The sequence below is a fragment of the Megascapheus bottae genome, chromosome 22, assembly GCF_031878675.1.
Source record: "Megascapheus bottae isolate mThoBot1 chromosome 22, mThoBot2.hap1, whole genome shotgun sequence".
NCBI classification, from domain to species: Eukaryota; Metazoa; Chordata; class Mammalia; order Rodentia; family Geomyidae; genus Megascapheus; species Megascapheus bottae.
In genome coordinates, this window is record NC_143530.1 from 23,487,338 (window position 1) to 23,505,534 (window position 18,197).

Here is an 18,197-nt window from a genome sequence, read left to right on the forward strand (position 1 = left end):
ATTCCACTACTTGGCATTTACCCAATCACCCAGAAACAAGGACATACTAAATCCACTAGCACAACAATGTTCATTGCAGCACTATTTACCATAGCAAAGATATGGAACCAACCCAGATGTCCCTCAGTTGATGAGTGGATCAACAAGATGTGGTATTTATACACAATGGAATTCTATGCTGCTGTCAGAAAGAACGACATCACCCCATTTGTAAGGAAATGGAAAGACTTAGAAAAAATCATATTAAGTGAAGTAAGCCAGACTCAAAGGAACATAGGCTCAATGGTTTCCCTCATTTGTCATAATCAGTAGAAACCTTGGGCTCTCCTAGCAGAGATTTACAATAAAACAAAACCTAGATACATAAGGCCATATAGTATGACGCTAAATGAAAGGACCTCTTGGATATAGAAACAAAAGCCATCTAATGAGTGATTGTTGTCCTTAATGTACTATGTTATCTTTCATCTCTTTTGCTGTCCCTTGGTTATCTCATATTGTTGCAGTATTTTACCTTGTTAACTGATATAGTGTATATATGCGTATTTGGTTATTTGAAATCGCATAGGGAAGGGGAGAAAACAAGATGAGGGGCGGGGATGGGAGGAGGGAAATGGGGACCAAGACATGAGAACGGGTATCAATGTTCGTGAAGTAAAGCACCTTCTATCTGGTGAACATAATGTAACCCTTCTATTAATTACAATAAAAAATATATGAAAAAGAAGAAAAAAGAAAAAAAAACATAAATGGTGCTGTGGCTCAAGTGGTAGAGCTCTAGCCTTGAAAAAGCCCAAGGACAATGCCCAGGCCCTGAGTTCAAGGCCCAGGACTGGCAAAAGAAAAAAGAAAGAAAAGAAAAAGAAAAATGTGGTTAAGCTAAATAGTACATTTTATTTCAGATAAATGAAACTCCATTAAATCAATTATTGTTTTAAAACCTTCCATCTTTAATGCTTCATAGATGGTCTGAAAGCAGTCATTTTGCTGTTGTAAGTTTTGCGCCCTTAGGTATTAAGTAATTCCATCTTCTCTTCCATCCTGAATCAGACTTTCCCACTACAAAGCCATTTCCATGCTCATCACTTCCTTCCCAGCACCTTCATTGACTTAGCCCTCCAGTCCCACTACAGCTTGGAAAGCTCTCTGTTTGCCCACCTACTCAGGTACCTCTTGCTTTCAAGACACTAAAATTCACAGTCCAGTTTCCATCCAACTGAACTCACCTGGCAAGTCTGAGTCCCAAATGGAGGAATATGCATACCACTCCCTGTCAAACCCAGTCACAAGTGGGGGGGGAAACTCACGGGTTCAGAAATATAAGTTGGTGTGAGAAGATGTCAGGCATTACTATCAGACTCTAAGTGCTTTAAACTCTGGGTAAGAGTCAGTTCTGATTACCTTGAAGATGACTCTCTGAACCCATAGTGGTCTGAAAACACAAGAAAGCTGTATGGCTGTGTTATTCTCTTTATTTTCACTTTCTTTTCTTTCTCCTCTTTCTGCTGGGGTCAGCAGGAATGCTAGAATGGGAATCTTTTTTCTTCTTCTTTTTAGATCAGTCTTATTATGATTATGATTATACTGAAAGACCTGCGGGAGAGGGATGCTGAGATCTGAATTAAAAATAGCATTTTCTGTCCTCCCACACACAACACTTGAGAGCTCTGAATGCCTTTTCTAAATGCACACTTTCTGCCTGGCTGGATAAAAGAAGCTGTCACTTAATTTCCATAACTAAGTCATTCCCGGGAGAATTCCATTGTTTTAGCAATAGAATTTCTGTAAAAGGCCTCTTATTTTCCCTGAAAAAAAAAAGGTAACAAAAATGAACTTTTGAGAGCTTATTCGACAAAACAATTAAGGAGCAAGATTCATTCCCCCCACCCCTTTTCTAATATGTTAGGAGTTGTAAGGTTGAAAATCCCCTGAGACCTGATACAAGTCTTACACCCCAACTGTGGTGTGGAGAGGAGGGGATAACCCCATTATTCTTTCTCCTAATACAAAGGGGAAGGCCTGAACCTGAGAATTTGTGTTCTAGAACCAGGTTGCTGACTAAACAGATGATGCTGTTCTAAAAAGTTTAAGAAATTTATCTTTCAAGAGATGTAGGAAAGGCCTCATCTTTGGGTCTCCTCTCAGAATGGACACTCTTTCCTAGGTATTCACTTCCAAATAAAGATGCTTGATCTGCTTGAAACAGCACTTTCCTGCCTTTTAATTCTAGGAAAAAAAGGAGGGGGAACCTGTAGGCTCCCCACAGCCGAGAGAAATTCTTTGGGAGTTATTAAGGAAACACAATCATCAGGTGTTTTGATTGTTTCTGGATGTTAAAAACAAATCACAGCTGTCTCTTGCCAAGGTACTTTACTCAGAAAATACTCATTGCTATTTGTCTTTCTACAACAGCATTTCTCAACATTTTGAGCTTAAAGTTTTATTGCCCGTGGACTCCAGGTATTTCACTGTGCCATGTGACATCTAAGGGTTCAGACTGGCAAATGAGCAGAGGTGAGCTTAAGCTCACCCTCAGAGGCTTCCGCTCTGCTCCCCACATTTCCCCACACTATGAGTAGTTATTCCAAATAAATTTCCAAATCTCATCTCCAAATTGATAGAAGGAAAGGCTAAGTGCATTTTCTAGTACTTGCCTGGCACCAAGGAGCCCACATCAAAGTCTACCTGTCTTTGGGGGTTCAATCTAGGTAATTCCTAGATTGAATGCCAAGTGGCATTCCTGTGCCTTGCAGTTCATAACTAAGGCCATTGAAATCTCAATTTTAAGCTAAAATCATTTTCTTAAGCCTCCTTCACAAAGAAAGGAGTTTTGAATAGTGCCTTTGTCTCCTGATCCTTTTGTTCAGATTGCATCAGAAAGTTGTAATACTTAAGGCAAGAAAGCATCTTCTTGAAATGGTATGAAAAAAAGAGAGGTTGTCCTGGCTTTGAATTTAGTAAAAGGTGAGCAAGAAAGGTAAGTTGGCTGAAGTTGGTCTAGAAAATCCCATTCTTCCAAACATGCAAAGTGGGGAAGGGAAAACTGCCGAGAACTTTTGAGTTTAAAAACAAAGCAAAACAATTCTGCTTGCCTTCACCTTCGGTCACATGATACTACTATAACTTCAAAAGCTAGCCAGACTCTTTGTTTTTTGTTTCTTGGGGTTTTTTTTCATAGTAATATAATTATACTGTGTACACACACACACACACACACACACACACACACACACACGCATGTGTCTGCTTGTGCATCTGTACATGCCAGTCCTGGGGCTCAAACTCAGTCTGTTGCTGTCCCTTAGCATTTAGCTCAAAGCTAATGCTCTATCGTTTGAGCCATAGCTTCACTTCCAGCTTTTTAGTACATAATTGGAGATGAAAGTCTCAGTGACTTTCCTGTTCAGGCTGGTTTCCAACCACGGTCCTCAGATCTCAGCCTCCTGAGTAGCTAGGATTACAAGTAAATAGCTGGTACTCAGTTGCATAGTAATATTTTATCTATTTTTAAAAATGGAAGGAAGGGGGGGCCAGGAGTTTGGCCTAGTGATAGAGTGCTTGCCTAGCATGCACAAAGACGTGGGTTCAATTCCTCAGTACCATATACATACAAAAAGGCCAGAAGTGGTGCTGAGGCTCAAGTGGTAGAGCTCTAGCCTTGAGAAAGTTCAAGGACAGTGCTCAGGCCCTGAGCTCAAGCCCAGGACTGACAAAAAAAAAAAATGGAAGGAAGGAATTATAGTTGAAATTGTGTGCCTCTAGTGTGGTATTTTAAATGTCCTTGCCTGTATCTGCAAAAGCAACATGGGAAGGGTGGGGCGGATTCTCCCCATCTTCTCTGCACTCCTTATTTGGTACTTGATGAATTCAGGCCAAATAAGACAGTGTAATATACTATCCTATAACCCCTAATATCAGAGCCAAAAACAATGAAGCAGAAATAGCTTACCATTTTTTTCTTGGGGAATTTTTTCTGATTTTGTTGTTGTTGTTGAGGGGGAAGAGAGAGAAGCCAGGCTTCAGTGGCCATCTACACAGGAGACTGAGTTATGAGGATCCCAGTTCAAAACCAACCCAGACAGGGAAAAATCTGAGACTCATCTCCAATTCCCACCAAAAGGCTGGAAGCAGGGCTGTGGCTCAAGTGGTAAAATATGGGCCTTGTGCGAAAAAAATCTAAGGAGCAGCAGGCCTTTGAGTTTAAGCCCTAGAACTGCCTCCTCCTCTCCCCAACAGATCAAATAAAGCAGAAACTAAAATAAACTTAAAAGTCAGAAGACATACATAGCTTCCCAGGGGCCTACACTGTATAAGACTTAGAAATGCTTTAGAAATTACCAAAGCAGGAAACATGAGCTTATGTTCCGCCCTTCCCTGCCTTTGCCTAGCACTCAGCAACAGTCAGACTAAATGCTGACCTTTTCGAGCAAGCATGAGTAAAACTGTCTTTTCCCAGGAGATTCCTAGCAGCCAAAGAGGACACAGGATACGTTACCCAGGAGATATGTAACCACGGTGTGGCCTCCTGGCTTCTTGATCTAGATTCCTTTGGCTCCTGGGCTATTGGGCCACCAATGCCAGCTGTTGGATGTCAGACACCTCTGCAGGACCAGGAAGAGGAACAAATAAAGCCAGGAATCCTTAGTAAGGAATATTGAGTCCTTAAAATAACTTCCCGGAGACATCTTTGTCCCACTATTCAGATCAGATACTCTGCACCTGTACATTCAGCTTCTGTATTTATTCTTTTTTTGGGGGGGGGTAAGGCGGAGAGACTACTGAAATTGATCTCAGGGATTCCCATTTGTCAGACAGACACGCTACCACTTGCAGCATTCCTCAGGTTCTTTTTTGTTTTCTTTTTGCATTGCTTATTTTTGAAGCAGTCCAGGCTAAATGGGATGACAGTCTTATGTACGCTCCCGGTCTCACTGGCAATGACAAGCATATGCAACTGAGCCAGCCATTATATTTCCCCTTTAGAGAGGGGAGACTTGAGACTCAAGTACTTTTACACCCAGTCTGGCCTCAAATGGTGATCATCTGATCTCTTACTTCCCAGTAACTAGGATTACAGGCTTGAGTCACCATGCTCGACTCATTTTATTCTTGAAATGCTGACATGCTTTTCTCTGCATGTGTAATAACATTTCACAGCAAACTCTGCACAGTGTCATTAAAAAGGACACACACATCCACGCCTGCAGATTTTCTCTCTTACCTTTGTGTGCTTAAACCATGCTAATGTGGAGTGGGTCAATGTGAATTATAGGAAGTTTTCAGTATATTTATCTGGTTTTATGATTTGGGCAGGTACTAATTTGAGTTTGATTCCCTGATCACAAAGCAGCTAATATGTGCAGAAAAGTATAATCTCACTAGCCAAACGTAGCTATTTAGAAAGAGGTTTTATAATGGGAAACTCACAAATCATCAGATGCTGATTAAAGGGGACCAACATGACTGGTGAATACATTTGATGCATCAGAATTCCGTGAGTGTCCACTTCTCACCTATCTTTGTTCTCCCCGAATTCTCCTTGTGCTCTGGCTGCCCTGCAGATGGCTTTTTCCTGTGGAAAAGGGACATTTGGCCCTGGTGTGACTGCAGTTGCTGCCCCCATGTGAGCAGGGGAGAGGGATGGACTCTGCCCTAGAGGGTCCTGGGAGGGTGGCTTTCCCCTGCTCTGCAATTGAGTATGGCCTTAACTGCTTCTCTTTTTTTTCTTCAGAAAGAAAATACAGCCCTGAGTAGAAAACAGAGGTTCTTACTGAACTCTGTTTCCCTAAGTGGGAAACAGAAGTTCTTACTGAACATTCCATTGATTGACTGAGTAGTTGTTTTATTGGCTTATGTAGAGATTTTTCTGCAAGTCTCCCAGAGGGAGATCTGGCCCAAGGAAGAAGGAGACTTAAGGACATGTCAAAGAGAAAGTAAAATACCATGTTCTTCAGTTAGCTCACAAGAGTTTATCAAGGGGTTAGTATTGGTCCTCTAAGCCCCCCAAAATGACTGGGCTAACCAGGTCTTAGTGATTCATGCCTGTAATTCTAGCCATTCAGGAGGGTGAGATTAGAAGATTACAGTTCAAAGATAACCTAAGCAGGAAAGTTTGAAGTTTGTGAGACTTTCAATTAACCACCAAAAAGAAAAAAAGCAGGAGGTGGAGCTATGGATCAAGTAGTAGAGCTCTAGCCTTGAGCACAAAAAAACCCAAGGACAGCACCCAGGCCCTGAGTTCAGGCCCCAGGACCTACACACATGCACACGCACACGCACATACAGGTACACATACACACAGTCCAGGATTCTCCTTAATGGAGTTGTCCACAGTCTCCCCAGGGAGATAGCACCTAGTTTAGGATAATGACTAAAATTGTGCATGCTCTCTGGGAATGAATCAAATATGTGGGAAGTCAGACTGGACTTGGGAGGGTTGGCATGATATGACAAGTGGAGTGGGAATGTGAGATCTCAGGGAGGTAGTAAGCCATCAAAGTGTGGCTGGTACTGACCACATGAGGGAAAGTGGGGAATAAATCTGGACACACATGCTCATCAGGTGAACAATTTCCAGGAAGCTGTAGGAGCCAATAAAGGTGTGATGTGGAGAAGTTCTTTTTTTTAAGGCCTACTTTAGAAAGTTTGAAAGCAGTAGAAATAAATCACTGGAGAGAGATTGCTGAAGTCAGGAAAGCCAATATGCAGGCTTCTATGACAGGAACTGAGTTGACACTTACATGGTGATATAGGGATAGAATGAGTGCCATATTAGTAGGATTTGACAGCTGCCCAGACAGTAAGAAGAGAAAACAAGGATACCAACAGCATGAGTTGGAAATGAAAGAGACCTTGGTATTGTGAGGGAGGGGAAATGATAGGAAATTGTGATAGGTATGCCTCACCTTTATCATGCTAGCTACTGAGGAGGGAGAGATCAGGAGGTTCACCATTCAAGGCAAGCCCTAGCTAAAGTTTGCATGACCTCCCCTCTTAATGAGCTAGGTGCCATAAAATGGCTGTAATCCCAGCTATTTGAGAAGTGAAGGTAGAAGTATCACAGGTCAAGTCACACTGTGTCAAATAAATCAAGGCTGTAATAGATGAAAACAACCCAAAGTCACTCAAGCAAAACCACTGGAATTTATGCTAGTAATGTCTATGGCCATGTAACCATTTGTCACAAAAGAATGCAGTGCCTTAAAAAGTCATCCATTTATGCCTCGGTTTTCGGTGTGTTCAATAGCCAGGCAGAGTTTGTTTGACCTATCGGTTCTGGGTTTCATAAGATAGAAATCCGTGTTGGCTGGGCTAAGTCTCACCTGGGGCCCGTGCTCCTTTCTCAAGCGCAGGTTGTTTGTTTGTAGAATTCAGTTCTTTGGAATCGCTGGAGGAAGTTCTCTGCAGTGTTACTAGCTGTGAACTGACAGGTACATTTTCAATACCTTGCCATCTGACTTGCTCCCCTCTCTTGCTTTGAATGTCATTTGTTCTGGGCCCTGTCCCTTTTAAAATCTCACCTGATAAGGTTAGACACACTAAATTCCTTTATAGTAACATCATTTGCCTTGGGAATTTAATTGTATCCGAAACATACCTTCACAGCATCAGAATAGCATTTTATTGACTCACAGAGGAAATGTATGTGGGCGTCTTGGTATTTGGCATCTCGGATTTTATATATCACAGCCATTAGGAAAAGTTTCAGGCATAAATTTAACCTTTGACACGGCTGGATCCAGCTGGCCTCACTTGTCACTAGGATCCTGGCTGTGTTTGAGCTTTGGTGTCTAAATGTACAACATTATTCTCAAATGGGCTTTCCTTATGAGTAGGTGAAACGGCTCCTGGCTAAGCCTATTAAACAAGAGAAACATGATGTAACTACTGGGATTCTGTCCTATGTTCAAAGAAACTGGCTAGAATGAGGATTCTAGAAAGACTGCTGCATATATGGTAGAAAGCTATCCTTTTGAACTGCACAACAACAACAAAAATACAATAGTAGAAATTAAATGCCAAATCTTTCTAAGCAGTATGAATTGACATACCAACTGAAATTTCTGTTTTCATCCATTTGTTGCTGAGCAATCAAAGAAAAGTTGCCATTTGGGAAGCTCTGGGTCCTGATGAGGATCTTTCAGGAAGAACAGTGATTGAGTAGTTTGTGGGCTGAGAAGTTTTGAGATGAAAGAAACAAGATAGAAGGGGATGGGGATGGGGGTGGGAACAGAGCATGAATCAGACCTCACCCCACCAAGAATTGGAATCAGTAGGGAAATGAATTAGGATCTCAAGTGGAAGCAGTCACCAGAAGTTTCCCCCTAGATTTGAAAGGTTTGTGTGTAGTGTTTGTGGGACTTATATTGTTTGTCTTAGTCATTTCTCACTTCTCTAGAATAAGTATGTATCATTCCTTCTAATGGAGCCATCTTATAGGCTACTCCATCTCTCTGGCTGTGTCCCTGAGATAGGAAGATGGTTCTAGAATCCAAAGCCTCCATCACCTGGGAACTTGTTAGGGACACAGATTCCCTGGCTTTATCTCAGGGATTTTGCCAGTGGAGATTCTGGGGATGGCTCCGATTCATTCGTCTGTGATTTTCAAAAGGGTCCAGCTGCCAGCTTTCACATGAGAACCATTGCCTCAAATTCCCCATTTCTCCTCCACGAGGGCCAGGAAACAGAATCACGAATATGAGTTCCTGCTGGTGAGGAGGTAGAAGGGTGGTGGGGATATCAATCGTGGAGGGGCCTAGCATCTACTTAGAAACCACAAAGAACTAGAAGAGGAAGGTCTTCCAAGAACAGAAGAAGGACGGCAGCGTTGTCATTGTCTTCAGGCTTGCAGAAGGCTTAGGTTGGACAAGTGCCAGAATGGCTTGGACAATGGAGAAAGGTACGGATGGTGAGGCAAGTGATAGTTGGAGAGGCATAATTCCTGTGTGGCAAAGGTTAAGTTCTAGAACTGGCTGTAGATATGGATCACTGAATTTAGAATTGCGCTCTTCCACTAGACCTTTGGACCTTGCAAAAAGAAGGGCAACACAAGACTTCTTTCATCCAGGAGCTTATACAGTTTGTGAGGCTTTGAGACATAAATAAGTCCAGTGGTGTAAAACAAAGCAGGGTAACAGAGCGCTAATTGAAAAGGACCTTGGGTCAAAACGTGTCGTAGAGACTGAAATCGTTGTGGGCAGTCAAGAAATGGAGAAGTTGGCACAGTTGTCATTTTCTCCTTTAGAGAGAGGGTGAATCTGTCAGCCTGGCATCTTTCCCCAAGTCTGATGGCAAAGTATTGATCCATTTGGGCTGGGTTTTTGTTTTCAGAATTTTCCTCTTCTCTCTCAGTTGGCTAAGATTTGTCAGAGCTGCCAGGTTAAAGTGAAGGGTTATATTGGAAGACTTTGAACATGTGTTTGTTTGCCTGCCATAGGAGAGAGTATTTTATCCTGGTGTCTTAAATGGAAAGAGAATTAGAGAAGCATAGTCTTGCTTCAGACAGCCTTTCAAACATAGAAAAGACATAAATGAGCCTGCCTGAGGGGGCGTTTGTTTTGTAGGGTGAAGAATGCAAATTACTTATTTTCCCTAGTAGAAGCTATCTCTGGGATGGTAGGGATAAGAAACCACTGCAAAAGAACAAAGCTTTTCCATTGCTTTTTCCATCTTTGCATTGTGTTCCCCTGTGGGTGGGTCAACAGATCTCCAAATTCAGAACAGAAGAAGAAGGGAAGGCTCATAGCCTTGGTGACCAAGTGCAGGAGAGAAATAATAGAAAATATCACTCATGGCCAAAGGGAAGTCAGAACTTTTGGAGACTAAACAAAAGTACTATGATTGTTTTTTTTTTTCTAGAAGTTTACATGCAGTTGTGTCTTGTTTTCATTTTGGGGTTTTTTTAATGGTTTTTCTTAACTCCAGCTGTGCCAAACAGGTAGGAAGACAGCTTCCTGTCATTTCAGTGATGGCAGAGTAACTTGGGGTACATTGGGGAGCGGAGCAGGGTGTTCTTTCTGATCACAATGAGTACAATGCCTGTGTCCCAGGATGTACTCCTGGCCAGAATTAATGCAGATGGTTGTCCTGGCACCCCAGAAATCAGAAGAATCACCTCCCATTTTGAGGTATTGAAAGCAGTCATTGCTCACTTCTTGATTGAGGAGACTGGGCTGAAATGTCTCCCCTAACCTGGAATAATGCATTTCTTATATGCCGGCCACCTGCTCCACCCAGAGGCTTCTTTTCTCTTTTCTTGAAACCCAAGGCCTGTTGGTTAACTTTTTTTTTTTTTTGCCAGTCCTGTGCTTGAGCTCAGGGCCTAAGCACTGTCCTTGGGCTTTCTCAAAGCTAGAGCTCTACCACTTGAGCCTCAACACCCCTTCTGGCTTTTTCTATGTATGTGGTACTGAGGAATTGAACCCACGTCTTCGTGCATGCTAGGCAAGCACTCTACCACTAGGCCAAACTCCCCTACCCACCCCACACTCCTACCCCACCGTTTGTTAGCTTTTTGTAAAGTGAGCCTTTTTGGAATTCCTCTTTCCAAAATAAGGTTACCCCCACTGATGATAAATCAGTTCTTTTCCTTTAATTTACCTACCTAGTTTCCAATCTTTTATAAAAAGTAATACACTAGAATTTTTTTCAATTTACTTTTGTTGTAAAGGTGATGTACAGAGGGGTTAGTTACATAAGTAAGGTAACGAGTACATTTCTTGTTGGACATTGTTACCCCCTCCTTCATTTTTCTCCCACTTTCCTTTCCTCCTCAGTGACTCCCTATCCCCCAAGTTGTACCTCCCTCTTGATTCATGGGGGTCCTTTGTATCAAGACAGGACCCTGGTTTTCGTGATGATCACGACCCCCTCTCAGTAGAACATAAGCCTGGTGGATACAGTTGCCAGAATACTCCATTCACTGAATGGTTAATAAGGAAGCACTTGGTAAATTGGATTCATTATAAAAGTGGTGATTAATTATACAAGAAGCAGACACCTCTCCCCCCTTCTGTCCTAATTTTGTCTCTCCCTTTCTTAAAATGTATTTTTGTGGTATGCTTGTCAAGGTTCTACCAATTCCAAATCTAAGGCTTTCTATTTTTTCATTCTTGCCTGGTTTTGAGGTACGGGACTTCACCCCCCCCCACACACACTCCTCTTGGGAAATAGTATTTACTGCACCCACAGGGCTAAGACTAAGACTACAACTCCCTACAACCCTCAGAGCATACTCAAGACTGTGAAAGGACAAAACTGATCATCCCTGGATGATTTATATGGAAAGCAAACAGGATTCTAGCCTAATAGTGTGTGGCTTCCATCATTCCCAAAAGTACTACTAGCAGTTCTTATTCCTTAAGGATGCTCTGTAGTCCACAAAGCAAAATATAACTCAAAAATTCTGGACTGGAAACAGATCTTCCTGGGTTTGCCTTTAAAGGGGCAGGGCAGGGGTGGGGGAGAGGGAATCAAGAAATCCAAGTGTGGAAAATATTCTTGATTAGCCTAAGAATTGGTCTTTTCACTAAAAGCAACAAACCTTGTCCGGACCTTTCTAACCGGGTCTTAGCATGCCACCTGTGTCTTACCTTGGGTGGTGGTTAGAAATGGCAGGTGGCCAAGTGGAAAATTTCACAGCCCTGCAAACATTCAGTGCACAAAACCTGAAATCCATTTGAGCAGATTCGAGCACCAAATAGCCATGTGCCTGCCTTACCTCCTGTGCTTCTTCCCCGTTACCTAGCCCCATTCCTCTCCTTCTTGGGAAATTTCAGGCATTTGTGATCCCATCTCCCTCTCTCCTCTCCCCTTAGCTCTGTGAATATGTACAGACATCAGAGTGCTCCAGGGAGAGATGATTATTGAAGAGCCTGCCAGAGCTGGCTCTTCTAGTCTCACCCCATACTCAGTACCAAGCTCATGACTACTAACAACATTGTGCGTTTACATGATACTGTCTCCTTGGGAGCTGGAGAGATCACAAGAGCCAGCTTATTGATCTGCCCAACAACTCCATTCAGTATGGAAAGAGCAAAAATGGTTGTAGTCCTTTCTCCCTTTTTGCAAAGAGTGAAATGGAGTAGCTTACATTTGGGTTTTGTTTTTCATGGTGCTGGAATGGAATCTAGGCCTCCCACATTCTTGGTGAACTACTGAGTTAGCTGTACCCTCCAACCCTAAGTGGCTGCCTTGGAGACTGTTTGAGCTCGTGGGTAATTTGATCATGCACTCATCTATTTCTTTTCCTTCTGTTGTCTGCTAGGAATTTCTCACTTCCTTGTGCAAGGAAGACCAGACCCCAAAGTCCTGGCCTCTGTAAGAAGCTTCCATGGTGAAGTATAAGCCAAGGCTACTTGGGAACCCTGAGCAGTGAATGTTGTAAGTTGACCCAGAGCAATCGCTCTCCATCTGCAGAGGCTTGCCTTGTAAGAATTTGTGAATCATTGGCTGCAACTGAGCCAGGATGATGAAGGAAGTTAGCACAAACTCTGGAAGATCATCCAATTAATTCCTTTATTTCAGAAGAGTTGGTGCTTGTGTTTGCTATGAACTTGCCTCTCTCTCAGCTTCCAAGCACTGCTCAGTACTGGAATAAAAGAGTAGAATACAGTGATTTCTTTCCTTGTAGGAACACCTGTTCTTCTGGGACAGTTAATACTGTCAAACTCTGAAGGGGTTGTTGCTGTTCATTTAGGTTAATGAATAGACTGAAAATTAATAACCTGGATTTTCATCCAATTAATGTTATATGAACGTTTGAATGGGAAGACTTGTTTTCTGGGCCTCACAATTTTGAAGTATGCAAGTATGGGCGGTGACTTGGGGTACTTACTCACACTTAGCTTATTTTACTGACTTTTATTAATCTATTTGCAATGTTGAGATTAGTAAAGTCAGATGAAGATTATTGAGATGTTTTAATATCATGTAATTGATGAGATGACCCAATATCAAAGAACTCCTTTTCTGTGAAACTTGACTGGGGGTTGCTAAACTCTTCTGCTTGAGATTATACTTCTTTGCTCTATAAAGTTATATGGAAGTTTTAGAAGAATGCTGATTAGGAAACAGTCACAGGAAATTTGAGCTTGGCCGATGAACACCTCTGAGAAAGAAATACTTCAACTTTGGAAGATGAAGGGCCACTTTCAAACTATTTTTCTGTGTTTGGTGTCTCGAAAGAAATTATAATTTTATAATATGCACGCATTTTTTATGTTACTATGTGTATGTATATAAATGGGCTTTTTTTCTGCCAGTCCTGGTGCTTGAACTTGAGGCCTGGGCACTGTCCTTGAGCTTTCTCAAGGCTAGCACTCTACCACTTGAGCCACAGCACCACTTCCACCTTTTCCTGTGTATATGCTATCAAGCAATTGAATCCAGGGCTTCATGCATGCTAGGCAAGTACTCTCCACTAGGCCCATGTGTGTGTGTAATGTATATATGTATGTTTATGTGTGTATATATGTTTTTAACTTCAGTCAAAATATCTTCCCAATTGTTAATCTCTGTGTCCAGTTGTCTATGAGACTATAAAAGGACAAGATGGAGCATATATGATAAAGAGAAAAAAATATATCAAACTGAAAATTTTTCATTGAAAAGTTTGTATTTTTAAACATTGAATTGAACTATGCCTAGGCATCCATATTCCTTGAGGGTTAGCAATTAATATTAAAATGATGCCTACTATAAGGCAATGGCAAGTTTTGAATACAACTACAAGATACTTTATGCATTCCCATTTGTACATATAATTCTCTTTGTCCTAATGGAGATTACTTGGCTCCTGGAATTATTAGTTCAAAATTCTAGGCCCGACCATTATGGCCAAATGTACTTATGATTCTGAAAAAGTCCTTGTTCCTCAATGGTATTATAAGGTCTACATGTTGTTGTGTACTGCGTTTATGGAGCATTTGACCTTAGCCTGAGAACTCTCTAAAGGGCAGAACTTTATATAGGCACTTGAATACTTACAAGACATAGTTTTTTGGGTAAAAGTTTCCATCTTTATTAGAATAAGGGCTTTGTTGGATTTGAGTGTTAAGAGGTTTTACTAGAAAGTCTTTTTCCCAGTTGAATAAGTGTTGGAACAATAATATTGTGAAAGTATTTTTTCAATCGCAGGAAGCAATAGGTCTACTTTTTTTTGCAATCAAGACAGTTTTGTTTCAGATCCTGTGTTTCTTTCTAACTATTGCTTTGAAGTTTTCATGTCAGACTTCAGGCATTAAGTGAGGTTTTTCAAAGAAGTTCTGTAGTATAAACTTCCTAAGACACCACACAGCTAACATATTTTAGAATCCTTCTGTAAAACTACACTTCTTACATATGCTAAAGACTTTTCAAAACTATACTACTTCAGAGGGAAGCTCCCAGTTTTCCTGGTACATGTTGATATGGGTAACCTGTTCTAATAATCTCAGCACATTCTTACAACACTTGAGCTGTTTCTCCAATGTCTGGTGTTCTGGGTATCTGGGCAGTATGGTGCAGGAGACAGATGGGGCATGGCTGAGCGTGTCTGCAATGAGTGCTGCAGACTCAGAAATCCTGTAGACTACACCGCCAGATCATTACTCACTGCATCGTCTCTTCTTGGTGGCTTAGTATCATCTCTCATACCTGTCATCAACATCTAACTCATGGCCTTTGCCATAAAGGTGTCTCAGATGCGGTATTCTGTGTGAGAAAGGAGTAGAAGTGAAAATGGAGTCAGGAGGCCTGGGTTGTACACATGAAGGTGCAGGTGGCTGTAGGACTGTGAGCCACTGGTCCTCTGGGACTCAGGTTGGGAGGGGCACCAAGAGAAAAGGTCAGACATCTCTGCTGTTGCTTCCACGCTCTGTGTCTAACATTGTACACGGCAATGAACCACATTGAACCCTCCTAGAAGTCAGTGATTGGTCATGATCTCATTTACAGTTGTTTCGAGGAAACTCTCCATAATAACCTTCCTGGGGACCATATATCAGCCTACAATATCCATTCAAAGGCTTCTAAGAATATAATGATTAGTCTTTTTATACTTCATTGATCATTTTGATAATTGAACAGGAGCAGCTCTCTAGTGCACCCACCTCCCTTCCCCTCTTTTCTATCTCTCCATCTCTGTCTCCCTGCAGTGCTGCACATTGAACCCAGGCCTTCCAACATCTAGTCAAGTGCTCTACCAGAAAGCTATATCTCCATTCTGAGATTTACCCTTTTCTTAAACAACTACTCTAATATTGTTCAGTGTCGAGCAAGGAGATGAGGATCTGGCCTCAGTTTCCCTAAGTGTTCTTCTTTGATCTTATTAAAGCCATTTTCTATCACCTATAGGCAGTGGTATCACTCTATCCCTCTGTATCTTCTCCCCTCCTTTTTTACCTTCTAAGCATTTTACGTGTTGTAGATTAGCTATCACCACTCCCCTAAAGTAGACTGAAAACTCCAGAAAAACAGGGATATTATCATTTCCTGGGGAATCCCCAACCCCTGAAATCCTGCTTGGTCCAGTGAATACTTGTGCAGTGAGTATGTAGGGATAGAGTTAGTGCATGTTTAGCCCTATCCCATGAGAAAAAAGAATATAAACCCTATTCTCATGAAAACTACTGGAGTCTGATAACCGTTTGATTGAGGGTAAAGAACAGATGGCATGGACAGGCCCAGTCTTTTACTTTCTTTTCCTTAGACTTAGTGATATGCAAATCAATATGTGAGAGGAAACGATTTGTTTAAAAAAAGTATGAAAGAAATATCAATAGAGCATGGGGATTTTTCTGATACTTTGTAAAAATTCTGCATTCTCCCCTTTTCCATCTGAGTGGTTTGTGGTTTGTGAGCAACCCGTCCAGGCCTCTTGTGGCCATGGTGCTGTGTCTCCTATCAAATCATCTCTTCACCCACTTAAGTTCCCAAAGTGGGGCTGCACGGGAAGTGCTGTATCTACTTGGAAGTTGGTTCCCTAGAGAATAACTGGCTGGCACTCCATTTTGGTGCTGGGCTTGGAAATAAAGAAACATTCTTCTAGCACATAGTAAGCCCAGCACTTCCTGTATGAGCAAGCGGTAGTTGACAAAAGCCTGCATAAGACAACCTATTGCATTGCTCTCGAGGACCATGGGAATAAAGGTGTCAGTGATTTTTCTGTTTATCCATATACACCCATTGTCAAAATACCTACCCTACATGTCAGAATCGGGCCATCTTTAGGAACAAATGGAGAAATACACTGCCCTGCCTGGATGAGTAGTATTTTGTTGTTGTCATGAATAAGTGTTTTGAGAAAGTGGGATCTAAAGTTCTAGTCTCAGGAACAAAAGAATTACACAATATACACTCTTTAAGAGCAATGTTGGAACTGCCCCCATGTGTCAATCATCTGTGCCTTTTAGATTGGCCATCAGTAATGCTATATTCTCTAGCATGATCACGAGATAGACCAGGGTCAGAAGATGAGGGAAGATTTTAGTTAAGTGAGGGAGAAACAACCTCCCTATATTGAAGCCTTGTTTCTAGTCACTAGTCTTTGGCCCATGTATCATAAAGGTAAAGAGCACTTCCCATGCAAGTTGTTGGGTGTTATCTCAAAACCACCAGGCCTTTCTGTTTTGCCTACTGGCCCTCTTCCTCAACCCTCTCCTAATCACCTCTTATTGATAGCCTCACAAATTCCTGACTGTTTCTGAATGGAGATGTAAGTGTGGCTGGTCAAGACGTAGCCATCCTAGGTACACCTTTCTTCATGGCACCATCTTCTCTGAGTTCTTCCTTCCTTTTTTGTTTTTAATTAACCTGTCCTGGGCTTGAGCTCAGGGCCTGAGCACTGTCCTTGGGCTTTCTCAAGGCTAGAGCTCTACCACTTGAGCCTCAGCACCGCTTCTGGCTTTTTTTCTATGTACCGAGGACTCGAACCCAGGTCTTAGTGCATGCTAGGCAAGCACTCTACCACTAGGCCAAACTCCCGGCCCTACGTTCTTCCTTTCAACATCTTGGAGAAGAGATAAAAGTACAAAGAACCTCCAAGAGTAATGGAAGAATTGTTGAGGAGTCAACTATGTTCCTGTATTCTACTGTCTGTACATTCATGAGGAAAAAGCAATCATCAATAGCCTAGTTAGGCTATTTCCTAACTGAACAGCATGGAGGGGAAGAGTCACTATGCCTCTTTGGAGTTTAGAATTCAGCATACAACTCATTAGAAGATGATGGTGTATGCCAGAGTGTGCTCTAGTCCACCAGAGATGTAGTGCTGAGTCATCTGTGTTCTCTGCCATCTGGGACTTTCTCTAAGGCATCTCTGCAGGATGTGTGCTGTGGTGGGGTCAGCTGTGCTGAAAGGGATGGTGGGTAAGATTCTTCAGAGCCAAGTTTTGAAGGGAGACTTCAAACACTGCTGAGTCTCCTGGTTAGGCCTGTAGCAGAGGTAGGATTTTCCCCCCTCATGCTTTTAAGGAGGAACATGCTTTTGAGACAAGAAGAATCTCATTTAACTGCTTCTGCATCTCAGAACCAGAAATTTCTTCCAATTAGAAATTATGCAGTTTGGCTATTGATAAAGACCTAGCATGGGAATTTGAAAGATAAAGACATGGATCTCATTTTCCTTAGCATTTTTTTCTGTCTCTCAACATGTACAAGTTGAAGCAAGAACCAGTGCCACTTAAAAAATAACAAATCTGACTCTGTTACCTAGCATATTGTATATACTTTTCTTTGTTTATTTGAAATGGGAAAGGGGAGGGGAGGGAAACAAGATGATTGGAAGGGGTTCAGGGGAGGGAAATGGGGACAAAAACATGAGAAGGGGTGTCAATGTGTAAGAAGTAATGCACCTTCTATCTGGCGAATATAACTGTAACCCCTATATACGTTACAATAAAAAAATGAAATTTTCAAAACATAAAAAAATAAGGAGGGCCAGGAATTTTGCCTAGTGGTAGAGTGCCTGCCTAACAAGCTGAAGACCCAGGTTCAATTCCTTCGTACCACATACATAGAAAAAGCCAGAAATGGTGCTGTGGCTAAAGTGATAGAGCTCTAGCCTTGAGAACTCAAGGACAGTGCTCAAGCCCCAGAACTGGCAAAATAATAATAATAGTAATAATAATAATTCTTCCTTACAATAGTAGTATGTGTAATAGTATGAGCTCCAGCTAGAAATCATACTCAGAATGAAAGAATGAGTTTCACTCTCAAAT

At 41.8% G+C, this 18,197-nt stretch overlaps 1 protein-coding gene across 4 annotated transcripts in view; it reads left to right on the forward strand.

Annotated features, from left to right (window-relative positions):
• Atxn1 (ataxin 1) overlaps positions 1-18,197 on the forward strand; it is a 407,426-nt gene that overhangs the window by 248,339 nt on the left and 140,890 nt on the right. For 3 of the 4 annotated variants that reach the window (XM_090356347.1, XM_090356349.1, XM_090356350.1), the window contains one exon: positions 12,266-12,381. The exons of the other annotated variant lie outside the window; for it this stretch is intronic. The gene's annotated coding sequence lies outside the window, so the exon portion shown is untranslated. The remainder of the gene's footprint in view (positions 1-12,265; positions 12,382-18,197) is intronic. 4 annotated transcript variants of the gene reach the window in all.